This window comes from Pipra filicauda, unplaced genomic scaffold (assembly GCF_003945595.2).
Source record: "Pipra filicauda isolate LSUMZ 115617 unplaced genomic scaffold, ASM394559v2 scaffold331_size1881853_pilon, whole genome shotgun sequence".
Lineage (NCBI taxonomy): Eukaryota > Metazoa > Chordata > Aves > Passeriformes > Pipridae > Pipra > Pipra filicauda.
In genome coordinates, this window is record NW_024104456.1 from 1,176,309 (window position 1) to 1,191,131 (window position 14,823).

A 14,823-nucleotide genomic window follows, 5' to 3' on the forward strand; every position below is an offset into this window, starting at 1 on the left:
TGGAAGCTGGTGAACATTGTTCCAGTTTTCAAGAAGGGCAGAAGGAAGACCCCAGAAACTATAGGCCTGTCAGTCTCACTTCAGTGCCTGGTAAAGTTATGGAGAAGATTATTCTGGGAGCTATTGAAAAACATCTGAATGAAAACACTGTCATTGGTCACAGCCAGCATGGTTTTATGAGAGGAAAGTCCTGCTTATCAAACCTGATTTCCTTTTATGACAAGGTAACCCACCCAGCTGATCAAGGGAAGCCAGTTGATGTAATCTTTTTGCATTTCAGTAAAGCTTTCAATACTGACTCTCCCAGGATCCTTCTGGACGAAATGTCCAGCACACAGTTGGATAAATACATCATGTGAGGGATGAGCAGCTGGCTTAGGGGTTGAGCACAGAGGGTAATAGTGACTGGGGTAACATCAGACCGGTGACCTGTCACTAGTGGGGTTCCACAGGGCTCCATCTTGGGCCCTGTGGTCTTCAACATCTTCATAAATGACTTGGATGCAGGACTGGAAAGGATACTAAGCAAGTTTGCAAATAACATAAAACTGGAAGGAGCTGTTGACTCCCTTGAAGGCAGGGAGGCCCTGCAGAGAGACCTCAACAAATTAGAGGACTGAGCAATCACCAAACATACGAAGTTTAATTGGGGAAAGAGCTGAATTCTGCACCTGGGATGGGGTAAAGATGTTCGTACACACTGAGGAATGAGATGCTGGAAAGCAGTGCTGCGTAAAGGGACCTGGGGGTCCTGATCGACATCAAGTTGAATACGAGTCAGCAGTGCCCTGGCAGCCAGGAGGGACAACCGTGTCCTGGGGGGCATCAGGCACAGCATTGCCAGCTGGTTGAGGGAGGGGATTGTCCTGCTCTGCTCTGCACTGGTGCGGCCTCACCTTGAATATTTTGTACAGTTTTGGTTGCCACAATATAAGAAAGATATTAAGCTCTTAGAGACTGTCCAAAGGAGGGTAATGAAGATGGTGAAGGGCCTTGAGGGGAAGTTATATGAGGAGCAGTTAAGGTCACTTGGTCTGTTCAGCCTGGAGAAGTCTGAAGGAAGACCTCATTGTAGTCTACCAACTTCCTCACGAGGCAAAGCATAGGGGCAAGTACCAACCTCTTCACTCTCATGACCAGTGACAGGGCCCAAGGGAATGGCCTGAAGTTGTGTCAGGGGTGTTTAGACCAAATATTAGGAAAAGATTTGTTGAGCACTGGAACAGGTTCCCCAGGGAAGTGGTCACAGCACCAAGTCTGATAGAGTTCAAGAAGCATTTGGATGACACTCTCAGGCACATGGTGTGACTCTTGGGGATGTCCTGAGCAAGGCTGAGTTGGATTCGATGATCCTTGTGGGTCCCTTCCAACTCAGACTATGCTGCGATTCTGTAATTCATTTCAGGGGATTGACTTTCAGGACTGTGGTATATTTCTATATACACTACTTACTGTAATTGAAAGAAAAAAATTAGAAAAAAAGAATTATTATAAGATAAAGGTTCTTTTGACAAGAGGCTTAAGTAGGTGATTTGAGATTTTGACCTTTTCAGTAAACTTACAAACAAGCTTTGCACATTCCAGTGTTTCATCTGACACATTTTTGTATGGTGTGGATTAAGGCACCCCAGCTTAAACTGGGTATTATCTTTCTTCGAATACATTTTTCTTGATTTCAGTGGGGACATAAATCCACTGGATTCCACTATTAGTGGAAGTAAACAGTACAATACATGTATCAGGTTCTCTAAAGTGCCTCTACCTCTTAGGAAAAATGTTTTTATAAAGATGTGTGTTCCACGGGAGTATCTTCACTACTGTTTATGAAAGTTTTAACATACTTTAGTCCACACCTTTGCATCTCAGATACTGTCTCATATCCTGTAAACTCAGCTGCTGCTATTTAACTGTCTACATTGAAGAAAAACAAAAATGTAAACTATAATTGTTTTACATGCACCCTTTCTTTCCTCAACTGGTTGAACAATCTCTTTTGATTAAAATCCCCCATTTATTTATGCCAGCAGCAGAAATGCAGCATATGTCAGTTATATTCATGCATCTTGAGCCTTTTTGAGTCACTCAATCCAAGTTAAAGATCTTTATTCTGCAGAAGGAAAATCTGTTCCTCATGTCTAGGTGCAGAACCTTTAAAATATAAAAAAAGACACAATTCTGTGCGGTGTTAAGTCAAATGCCTATCAAAAATCTACTATGTCAAGAACTCTTTCTCCCAATTAAATTGACAAAACGGTCACTAGCTAACGAGACTGGTTTTCCATGAGTTTGATTTGCACATAGATTTGCATTAATAAAGTTGCTATCCCTTAATATTTTACTGATTGAATCTGTCATATAGATCTCAGTACAGGTGTCAAGCTAATGGATATAAGTTACTTGAGCTTCACAGGAGAACAAATACTTTTGAACAAAGCCTGGACACTGCAAATGACATATTTGGAGTCCTCCAACAAGCTACATAAATGTCAGAATGGTACTGTACATATTTTCCTCTTTATTAAGTTATTAGCTTCACTTTTTGTCTATCCAAGTCATCTGTGAGTTGGAGAATTAAGTTCCAAATATGGGTAATTTCAAATCCTTAATTATCACAACGTATGCAATCAGACTTGAATTATTTAGAAATTATCAATGCAAGATACCTCACTTTACCCTTTGCAGTGTAAGAACACAGAAGGAGAAAAAAGTATATCCAATCAGTGGACTAAGTAATTGAAATCAAGGTACAAGAGGTCATGGTGAAAAAATGCTGACCTCATCTCACTGCCAAGATCAAAATGCCCAGGTCACAGAGACAGTGCAAATCAGCTCACAAAGAAGCCATTGTTACTTGCAGTGTGGCTGTCAATTATTAACTTGTATCACTAGTCATAACCCTAGGTTTTCACAGATAGTGCCCAACTAACTGTGCACCCTTCCCCCTGCATAAGAGAGGGGAAAAAACCCAAAAAGTACAAAAAAAAAAAAGGTCTATTCTAGACTGGCTTTTTTTCCCCTCTTAACAGTTATAAGAAAGATGTAACGCATTTTAGCAACATCAATAACAAGACAGATCCTTCCAGTCAACCTCACTATAAACTAGCAAACTCCTTAAAGCAAAACAATTTACACATACATAGAGCAGTGGGCACAAGTCCCCATCCTTTTTTTTTTTTTTAAGTGTGGAAAGGGTAGAAAATTTCACTGATGAGGAAAGAGAAAACCCAACACCAATATACTTTGCATATCTTGTCCATACTCAAAGGCACAGAGCTTTAAATATAGTTATTTTAAAGGTTTAATTAAAATAAAGTAAAACCAGTACTCACTTTGCTAGCCTAAAGGACAAAATGAGGGGAACAAGGTCCAAGAGTTAGACCACTCATTGGGAGTTCAGAAAATAGTGGTTCATTTCCATGAGCCTCCTGGAAGCCTCATGCATCACACTCTGTTTTAGTCACTTCAAGCAATTATTTCAGAAGGGTTATCACAAAGGCAAAAATATTACCAGTTGTAAAGATCCCTTTCCCCCAGACTTCACAAGAATAAACAATAGAAACAAACTGAGCTTAAACCTCAGCTGTACATTTGATGCTTTGCAAGGACACAGCACACTCTCAAATGACTTAGCAATTTTCAGAACTGACAAGGCCCTAGGTCTTGTTAACTGACGGTGTATAAACTTTGCAGAATTTTAGGAGCATTTATTTCACAGCAAACCATCAAAAGGAATATGCACTGCTTGTATAAGCATGAGACACTTATCCTAAGAAAATGTCAATCTGCAACCTTGGTCTTGAATGGTCCAAAGATGAAAGACACACTCCTTTTATATTGCTGATCATGATAAAATTTGGCTGTACATATTTCCAAAATTAAATCCAATATATTATTCTCCACTAAAATATCTTAAAATTATAAGTATCCTCTTATTAAGCCTCAGAACACCTCTGTTTACTCAGTATTATCTTCACATTTTACACAGAGAGAGACAGGTTCCAAGGAGCTAAAACAGAGACGTAGTAACACATAATTTGGTGTATTAGGAAGAATTCTAATTCCTGTAAACTCCAAACCTATGATGAGCTCTCTAACTTTTAATGTGATTTTTTAATGTTGTTAATCAACAATATCATAGAAGATTAGTAATACCTGGAATATTACAAGATCTAGAAACTGTAAACTTTTAAAATATATAATAAATAACAATAATAATCAATTGAATATCTTTTGCTACATTCAAGGGACAATGTAAAATAAAAATCTCAAAAAGTCTGAAGAAATAGATTACTTAAAAGTTTGATCTAGCAAGCTACAGAAAGCAAAACTGGTTCAATACAGAAACCTCACTTAAGACTACAACAAGATAGTGTTTTAATTATGTAACACAATAGTTATTCAGATTTTGAAGATTTAACCTAACAGAATTAAATTTCAGTAACACAGTGGAGTGTACACTTGCTAAATTAAAACAGGTTGTCCAGAGAAGTTGTGGATGCCCCATCCCTGCAAGTATTTGAGGCCAGGTTGGATGGGGCTTTGAGTCACCTGCTCTAGTGGAAACTGTCCCTGCCCATGGCAGGGGAGGTTGGAACTAGATGATCTTTAAGGTCCCTTCCAACCCAAACCATTCTAGGATTCTGTGACTTTATATAGAAGTTCATTTGCACTGCTGTGTTGAATATATTACCTACAGTAGGTTTCTGTCTTAACTTCACACATACCCGAAACCTGTATTTTGAATAGTCTAGCTTGTGGATCACCATCAATACAGCTGGACTACACTTTGCTACTACCATCAGAACACCGCAGACAGATGTATGCTAATAAGACAACGATGTATTCTCCTCCCTCTCCAGTAGTTATTATTCACCAAAGTACATTCCTGCTTTACGACGTTTTAGAATATATTAAATATACTAACAATTATGGCTGGGCTTCACGAACGAAGATTTGGGAAGGGCTTTACCCACGTTTGTTGCAAGCACGCTGGTGGCTAAAAAGGCCAATACAAGATAGGCATGTCTGGTTGCAAAACGTACAGCAGAAAGACTCCTTAGATGGTATATTCTGCAAGGCACGATTCTTTCTGTGTTGTGTTTTCTCCTCAAGGGTGATTCTGCGTGCTTTCTCAAAAGCATCAGCAGCATTATAGATGGTGTGTCTCCAGGCCTCCCAGGCCAGAGTAGACCAGTTATGTTGATCAGTATGGCCAAGGCTGAGATGTTGTTTCAGGGAGTCCTTGTATCTTCTCTTCAGGGCTCCTCTCTTGCGGCAGCTGGTGGCAAGTTCACCATAAAGCAAGATCTTAGGGAGGCGGTGGTCCTTCATCCCTGAGACGTGCCCTGCCCATCGCAGCTGTGTTCTCATCAACATGGCCTCAATACTTGTGACTGCTGCTTGTTCAAAAGCAGATGTATTGGTCACATAATCTGACCAGTGCTGTCTACTCTCTTATACGGATCTGAATCATGGGTCATCTACCGCCACCACCTGCGTCTCCTAGAACGCTTCCATCAGCGCTGCCTTCGTACAATCCTAAACATCCACTGGTCAGATTATGTGACCAGTACTAACAATACAGTTGGTACATTAGTAGCTGTCCCATGGATGAATTTAACTCTGAGTATGAACAGTAAAGTACACATGACAGAACTTCATATTTACATGCACAAACACACCTGATTTCTTGCAACATTTTCTATTCTACATTTCACCAGTGTAGGTGAGGCTCCTTCACACTCACTTGTCTAGATACTTTCCTTTAGTAAGATTTTTTTAGGTGAGAAATATATTCCCTCTCTAAATTTCCTTCCCATACTTCTCAGAAGATAAAATCTACTCTCTTTTTAAATAGACCCAAACACAGGTAGAAAAATTATTCATTACATATATCAGTGTCTTTGCTTCTGATAAGAGAACTGTCCTATGCAAATGAAAGATTCAGCTGAAGCTTTCCCTGTTTTATTAATATTGGTTGAGGTTCAGCCCTAAGAACCAAGTTAGGAGCCCCAATACAGGTAAGGTTATCTTTCCTCTTTCCCATACATGCTTGCTTCAGTTACACCGAGGAAGGTGTCTGTGAAAATAAGTGAGCAGACAGACCTCTTGGTTTAATTTTTAACACTAAAATCCAGCTTACACTGTTGAGAGCTGGGGCAAAAGTTTTACCATTTCATGGTTTGTACAGCTAAGGGTAACTGCAAAAAAGTTGCCCTTTCCCTTATCTTACACCTCCATTAAAAAACTGTCTAGCACAAGGGAAGAATATTGTAATGTATCCTGAACTCTTTCTACAACTTTAACATGTAGGAAAGCTTCACTATATGAAGCTTCACATGTAGGAAAGTTCAGCTATACTGAACTGTGTATAACAGCGTCTGATTGTTTTATAAATTAATAGTTTTATTTCTCCAATGAATTTGAGTTGTTCCAAAAATTTGTAAATTCAAAGAAAGCTAAAAAACAGGCTGTGTAACACAGATATGCTGCTATCACCACTTGTTCTCCCCTGAAGGGGCTACAGCACAGAAAAAAGCAATCGACAGGCTTCTGCAACTAAGAGCTCTTCTCATTTTCACTTATTCAGCAGAGATGCATGGTAACGCCATATATTTCCACCTAGCTACTTAAATCATCAGCTCTGCACTGAGAATTATATTGTCTCTTACTAATCTGTTATTTCACAGCCTCTGTAGTAAGTTCTAAGTAGCTTTGTGAAGAGGAACAAAACTCAAGTTTTACACCTTCCTTGTTGCACCTGCTTTTTTGTGAACAAAAGGCTAGACTCCAAATTTTCTGAGCAAAAGGGTCTTAAGGTCAGACTCCAAATTGAACAATGTGCCAATCACGTAATTTGTGAAGGACTGAGTGTGCAGTACATATTGACTCCAGTCACATGTACCACAGTGCTTAAGTTTAACCATACCACAGTTGTTTATACTTAAGGAAACTTACTGCCCCACAGCTGAAAGGAAAAGAAAGGGACAAAGAACAGCCCTGTTTTTTCCCTCTCTTTCTCCATGAAAGGGGGTAGGACTGATCCTAAATCTATCAACTTCTTACAGTTTCCACTGACTACAATGAATTGTCTGTCTTTGATCCTTGACTAGTAGCAATGGTACTTGGGATGACTGTTTCCCACAAACACAGACAGGCTTCACATCAAAGATTGCTTTTCTCAGACGTAGGCTGCTTCACATAAGTCACTGCTCCCCTATAATATGGTAATATGACTATTTCTGCCACTTTTAGAATTAAAACAGTAGTAACAGCTGTCAGTATTGATCTTGGTTCAATCATTTGCCTGTCATCGGAAAAAAAAATCCTTTCTTATCCTCTTTTTCTCTCCACCATCCTGTTTTTGCACTTAAGTTTTGCATGAATAAATGGTTACCATGCCCTGGATCAGGCATCTAATAAAATGTCTATTTTCTTCAATAAATACAATTACATCATCAGAAATATATACAGAAAATAATCTTTTTTTGATTCCGTGACTGGATTCACTTCATCTAAGCTTAACATCTAAATGTACACTAGTCATCCCTAAAAAATTAGATTTTATGCTGCCTACCTTAGATACCAATCTCAACCTGAGATAGTTAAAATTAAGTAACTGAACTGACCAACTTTTTTACACAAACAGTGCCAAAACAATGCAACCGGTTTAACTAACAGATTTGTTTAGCAGTTTATGTCCAATGATATAGGCTGTCACACACACAAAAAATCTTAATATCCCAACATTTGACAAAAATTAATACCATTTCCACAACTCCCTCAGCATTTAAGTGCATCAAATGAATTTGACTTTTAAATGTCCTGACAGGAAAAAAAGCTAAAGCTTGTATATCTCCTTTATGTTTCTGGTAGGTGATGGGAGATGAGCGCACACTTGCGCACTGTGAACTCAAAAAGCTACACGTAAAATCAACAAATAATGGGCAGGATTGCTGCTAGTTCTGAGTGCAGCAGGGAAGTTCACAAAAGGTTTATTTTCATCTAGTCACAGCACTATAAGGTCAAGTTCTGTCTGAAGAGACAGGACTTTGACTTCTATGAATGAAAAATTACAATCTTCTGGTTTGCTTTTAAGAGAGCAAAAAATAGTCAAAGTAAAATATTCTCAAATGATCCAAATAGCGTTTATCTTCCATTTTGAAATCTTTCATGGTTTACATGGAAAAGTGAAATATGGGCCAGGATTTTTGATTACCCCAAATCCCAGAAGAATGTGGAACCCAGTCTTTCCTTTGCTAGTCATTCTTTCTCCCTCAAGAGAACATGGTCTGAAGATATAAGTCTTCTTTGTAGCATTTTATATTTTTAAGTTATATGGATACAATGTGATTCAAGCATTTCAGTTCCTCAGCACAATTATTTGGTAATAAATTTACCTAATACTATTATTGGTTAGAAACATAAAATATGTAATGACACCAATGAGTTCCCTGGTAAATTCTATGTATATCTACATATCTATATGGAGACACAAATCTACACACAGGTGTGTGTGTGTGTATATATATATATATATATATATATAAAGCAGGGGTACCTAAACAGCAGAGAAAGGCACAACCCAGATGACTTTAGGAAGGCAGTGCCAAACCCACCAGATTTCCACTTCTGTTGCCACCCAAGTGATGGTGTGAACTGGTATAATCACCAATTCAGAGAAAGTACTGATAAGCTACAGAAGTGGGATAGGAAAGATGGTAAATGCCCAAGAACTACAATGAAGTGAACACCCCTTCTCTCCTTTAATTGCTAGAAAGCTTCTCCAGAGAGAACAACTGGATTTTCCCTCACTTCAGGACAGGCAATAAGGTGCTGGAGCGAGTCCAGAGAAGGGCAACAAAATTGGTGAGGTGTCTAGAGGGTAAGTCCCATGAGGAACGGTTGAGGGAACTTGGGTTGTTTAGCCTTGAGAAGAGGAGGTTCAGAGGTGACCTTATCACTCTCTATAACTACTTGAAAGGAGGTTGTAGCAAGGTGGGAGTCAGTCACTTCTCCCATGCCACTAGCTATAGGACAAGAGGAAATAGCCTCAAGCTGCACCAGGGGAGGTTTAAGTTGGGCATTTGGAGGAATTTCTTCATAGAAAAGGTGGTTAAGCGTTGGAAGGAACTTCCCAGGGAGATGGTAAAGTCACCATCCCTGGAGGTGTTCAAGAAATAACTGGACATGGTACTCAGTGCCATGGTCTATTTGACACGGTGGTGATAGGTCAAAGGTTGGACTTGATCTTGGAAGTCTTTTCCAGTCTATATGATTCTGTGATTCTGTAACTTGATACCAAAAATTTAAAAAAGATGGGGAGGGGGAAATAATGCAGGTATTATTGTATGTCAAATGTGGGTTGGTTAAAGAGAATTACTTTTGTGCATATAGACAAAGAGCTGTCTGGAGATTAAGCTGAGTGAGACTTTTGGATCTGCAGATCTACTTCCTACATCAGTTTCTTGTGTGATCTTGAGCAAGTCTTTCTGCTTTCTTGTACCACAGTTGCCTGTTTGCAAACTAAGGGGAAAAAAACAGTCTCTCTCCTCTTCTGTCACCGTTTACCTCAAAATATTGAGTGTTGAGGGAATGCTAAGCTATTTGAGTCAAGAATTGATCATCAATCTCTCATATAAATAACTGATATGGTAGAGGATGGCCTCTACCATATTTGAATTTAATCAAGGCAGAGATTTTGGCAATAGTGATTTAAAATAGCTTCTCTCACTGAAACACAAACCCTAACAATGCCAAAACTGCATAAGATTCAGTAATGACTTAGTAATAGCTTTTGGAAAATCTACAGGATTCCTCCAATACTCTATCTTTAAATTCTTTAAGCTGAAGAAAGAAGCATATCCTTGATTTTGATGGAACTTTTCCCTGTTACTGTGCAAAATCCCCCTTGAAAACTGGGGATTCCTCAACCCCTATCTCTGCAACACTCTGTGGCTCCCAGACACTCCCACACTGCTTCATGAAGCTAAATACTCCCTGTATTCTTCCTTGCTCAAATCAACTCAAATATTGTACAGGAACAAGGAAATGAAAGTATTTTCAGATAATGCATATAGTTGCACATTCATTTGTCATGTGCTATTGCTTTCTTTCTGGGTTATGGTAATAATAAGGAGCTTTCATTTAAATTAATTATTATAATTTATAATATCTCTTGCTTCATCAATCCTGCAGAAAGAAACCTCTTCTTGGTTCAAAGAGCTTATGAAAGATAAGGAGAGCAGACGAAAAGGATATTAGTACATATTTGGTACTGGCAACACATCTCCATGCATTTTGGGAGACAATCCTTTGCATAACATCTGCAGAGATTTCAGTGCAAAAGTTAAATGGAACAGCCCACCTCTTATAGCATGTCCAAACTTCAGTGGTACATAAACAAAAAAATACTGTCTGACAACTAAACACAAGTTATCAAAAGAAATCAGAAACCACTTACAGCAGTATAGACTCTTTAGCTTTGTGCATATAGAATAGACCATAAAACTGAAGCGACCTTTTCTCATTAGGGATGTGGATCCTTCCTGATTTACACACACAGATTTCCAGCTGTTATCAAATAATCACAGAATATGCTCGGTTGGAAGGGCCCCACAAGGATCATTGAGTCCAACTCCTAGCCTTGCACAGGACCATACCTAGAAGTCACACCATGTGCCTGAGAGCATCGTCTGCACACTTCTTGAACTCTGTCAGCCTTGTTGCTGTGACCACTTCCCTGGGGAGCCTGTTCCAGCACCCAACCACACTCTGGGTGAAAAACCTTTTTCTAATATCCAACCTAAACTCCCCTGACGCAGCTTCAGACCATTCCCTTGGGTTCTGTCACTGGTCACCACAGAGAAGAGATCAGTGCCTGCCCCTCCTCTTCCCCTCATGAGGAAGTTTTAACTGCAATGAGGTCTCCCCTCAGCCTCCTCTTCTCCAGGCTTCCTGGCAGTATCATGAGTCTGTGCAATTACTAAAGTAAGAAAACTTCACAGGTAACCAGGTAACTTCTCCAAATGCTGAACAGGAAAGGGTTTGGAGAGAAGAGGTTTTCTTGAATCCACAAGTGTTTGTGATTTTTTTTTCCATTTTTCACAAAGGATAAACCCAAAAACACTAGGAGATATAAAAGGAAATCCCAGAAGACCTAAACCCCATTACAAAATGAACCACAGCGTTCATTATGCAAGTTTGAGACTGGAAGTTTGAGACCAGTATCACACAATCTAGGTGAGAGAGACAGAGAAAATGTGCATCTATTTTCTTTCTCCACTTTGTATTTCTTTCCCATATAACTAATATTACTTGGATAAAAGAGGTATTTTAGGGACCAAGTCTCTTGACCAAAGGTTAGTGGTATCCTCAGGGGAAAAAATGAGATTTCAAACCCTTGGCTCAAATCAGATACAAAAGACTACTTAGGAAAATATATCTGGGGGCATCCACTAGACATGCACACATAGGATCTACCTGATATTTTTTTACTTCATACATTTCTTTCCCTCTGATTATTCAACCCAGACTCTCTGTTGCTGCTGTAACTTCTTTGTCCTGTTGTTACAAGCAAATCATCACAGTAAAAACTCACAGATGACCAGAAAGCCAAACCACAGTGATAATTTTAGCCTCTTGGGGGAATAGGGAGTAACTTGATGCCATGACACAACCTCTGGTAGCACCTCTACCTCAAGCTCCTGCTGAGGATGCTGCCAAACTTCAAACCAGTATGACTAATGGGAAGAGGTCTCAGAGACCTTTGGCACAGGGAAAAACAGATACTGAATTTCTCAGTTGCAGTTGAAATAGAGCCAAGTAACTACATCCAGTGGGGAAAAAAGTGAGCAGGCTCCTGCTATGAAGCATTCCACCTCTCAGGAGCCAAGCCAGCCCATCAAGCAAAATGCCCATTTGAGCCCAATAACAAGCTACAGTGCAAACAAGAAGCTTTCAAAAATGAAAAGCAAGACACCGCAAGTCTCCTAATATTTACAGAGCCCATGTCGGGTTTTCTCTTGGGAGCAGAAGTCACAGCTGTAGACTTTGACACCCACAATCTCACAATTTTAATTTCATGGTCAATGCAAGCACCATTCCTCATGTACACAAGAGAGAGATAAGCCTTTGCACAGACATAAGATACAGGCCCAGGTGCAGAACCCTGGAGTCCCATGGAGGCACAAAAAGCAGGAATCTTAAATTCTGTTCTGAGGTTTGAGTTTGTTTTGTTATTACTTGGTTAGCAGTTTATTGAATGCAGAGTATTTTTTTAATGTTTGCTGCCATTACAAAATTCTCATGTCCACAGTAGCCTTGTCAAATTTTTTCAAGGCAGGCACTGTGCAAGAAGCTAGAGGCTGCTGCTTTCCAGCAGCTCTTCAGAAGACGATTTCATATAGGTGCTTTTAACTGGAAAATATGTCATGAAGTAAAGCATCTGACAGTGAAATTGGTGAAGAGGGGCTGAGGAGTTAGGTAAAACCCATGCAGTCTATGAAATGAGAAAATAACATTTAGAATAGAAAACAAGCAAGAAAAAAAATAAGATCACAGAAAACAGTGATGAATGGGAGTATGTCTTTTCTCCTTAAAGTGTAATTCTTCCCTGGGTAATAATAGTATGCGATCAGTCTTATCCTGTGTCATGAAGTTAGAGGATAGAAAAGAATGTCCAAAGTCCTAAAATGTGGAGCTCAGCAGCAAGAGGATGTGAAAATGGCTGAGAAACTTCTTAACCAGAATTTCTTGCAAAACTTAAAAGGTGTGCTAGTGGAATGGAGAAAAGTATAACCAATAAAAATAAAATCATGGTAGCCACATAGCAGTATTAGAACCCTCTGGGGTTTCAAAATTATTTGGGGGCGTCTCATCTCAGTCTGCTCCACAGAAATAAAATTGCATATGCAAAGACCAAAGAGTTTTCTTTCTCAGTAGCCTACCACCCACAGGTTTGAATTTGTTGTTGGTATTTTTTCTCTTCACATTACCAGCCTCCTAGGCACATCACAGGCACTACACAGGTATAAAAGAGCACAAAAATAGGATTCTGCATGCAATGCTGCTCTGCCTTACAAAGTTTTTTCCTGTAGCCATACCACTTGCCCACAGTAGCAGAACAAAAACATAATAACTCCTTTGCATTGTTATGAAATCAGCAGATAAACCTGTAAGAACACATCTAGAGAAGAGAGCCTGAGGAAAAAGAAAGAATCATTTATTCAAGAAATGTAGAAAATATATGATTAAATTTTCTAGAACCCTATTTCCAGTCTATTAATCATTTTGGAAGGGTACAAACTGCTGCTGGGACCCAGAAGAAAGTTCACAGACCCACTGTTTAATTTTGCATCTGACTAGCAGTTCTCCTTTCCTGACTTGCATCCATTTCTCTGTTCTTAGTTTTATTTCAAAGAACTCAGCTATATGATTTGGTGGTCATTTTTATCAACAGCTCTAGCTTACTGTATCCACAGGTAGCTTATGTAATTTATGTTTTTAATTTTTCTGCAAAGCACCTAGTACAATGGTGAGAGGCTCCATTTAAAATTACCTACATAAATAAGAAAATATAACACCATTAGCATATAACAGATCGTGTTCAACAAACTTAAACACTCTAAGTTCAGAAAGTTTAGTGGTAGTATGACTATCAATGCACTGGAGGAAGATGCATTCATTTTCTAATAGGTCTAATAGACCTTAATACGTTGCATAACACAATAATAATCTCCTCATGATTTTCTAGGAAGAATTTAAGATTCTTATTTTCTTCCTTACATTGTATCAGTAGCATCACACTTCCTTGTGCTACACCCAAGAACTTTGGAGCCAAAAGCCAACTATCACAACTTCTCCAACACCATTAAGAGTGGGAATAATGTTTAAGACCAGTTTAGAACAGTATGTCCAGATGTAAAGCCTTCTGAAAGCTGTTCTCTACCAAGTCATACCCAGGATTCTGGACTCTCCAGTCCCACATCCACAAGTCAGTGCAAGTTTCAAGCAGTTTGAGCATCCACTCAGAATACTGACAGAAGGCCATGTTCCAGGGGAGTACTTGCCATCTTACAGACCCACTTTCAGAGACAGGACCCCAGCCTAGCAGGGACCTTAGGCATGCCACATGCTATAGGCATTATTATGAGCTGCTCTGAGTCTGGAAGCAGTGGTTTGACCACCTCCCTTTGCCTGCCCTGCTGCCTGCACAAAACTACCCGTCTTTGCCACAGCTGACACTGAGTGTATGTGTGTGTCTACACTGCTTCAGCACCATATCCAGCATATGGACTTAAAACAACTGTCAGCAGCTCCAGTCTGCTGGCTACAGTACCATGAGTGTACCTCTGGAAAAGGCCTGGAAGGAGACCATGGGAAATAGTAACAGCACGACCAAAGCTGGTAGAGCATTATTTATGTCACAACTCATCCCATGGCTCCCTTAAAAACCATCTGCAAACACAGAATGCCCCACCAGGTAAGTCTGCTGACCTGTGTTCACCAAATAATGTTTTGCTGTTTTTTCTTTTCCCTTCTAGAAAATGGTACTGATCTGTAGGCTACGCAGAATAAATCACCAGGGCGATTCTTTCACTGTGGTAGTAAAAACAAGCTTAGCAACATTTATATTTTGCTGTGATTAAACCTTCCCACAGAACTCCCATTCACAAATTTTAAATGACTTACAATATGCTATGCACCTCAGTAATTATATTCTAAGTCATCAAGTTCACACACACTCTCCTTTTGTAGCAACCCACGTGTACTTGAGAGAAATTACTTCTGAACATGCTTAATTTTAAAGTCTTCATTTTACAT

General features: G+C 39.4%; 1 protein-coding gene across 1 annotated transcript in view; it reads right to left on the reverse strand.

The window, feature by feature from the left end:
• The window catches only part of MOCOS (molybdenum cofactor sulfurase), a 217,655-nt gene that overhangs the window by 160,853 nt on the left and 41,979 nt on the right, over positions 1–14,823 (reverse strand). The gene's annotated exons all lie outside the window — the stretch shown is intronic.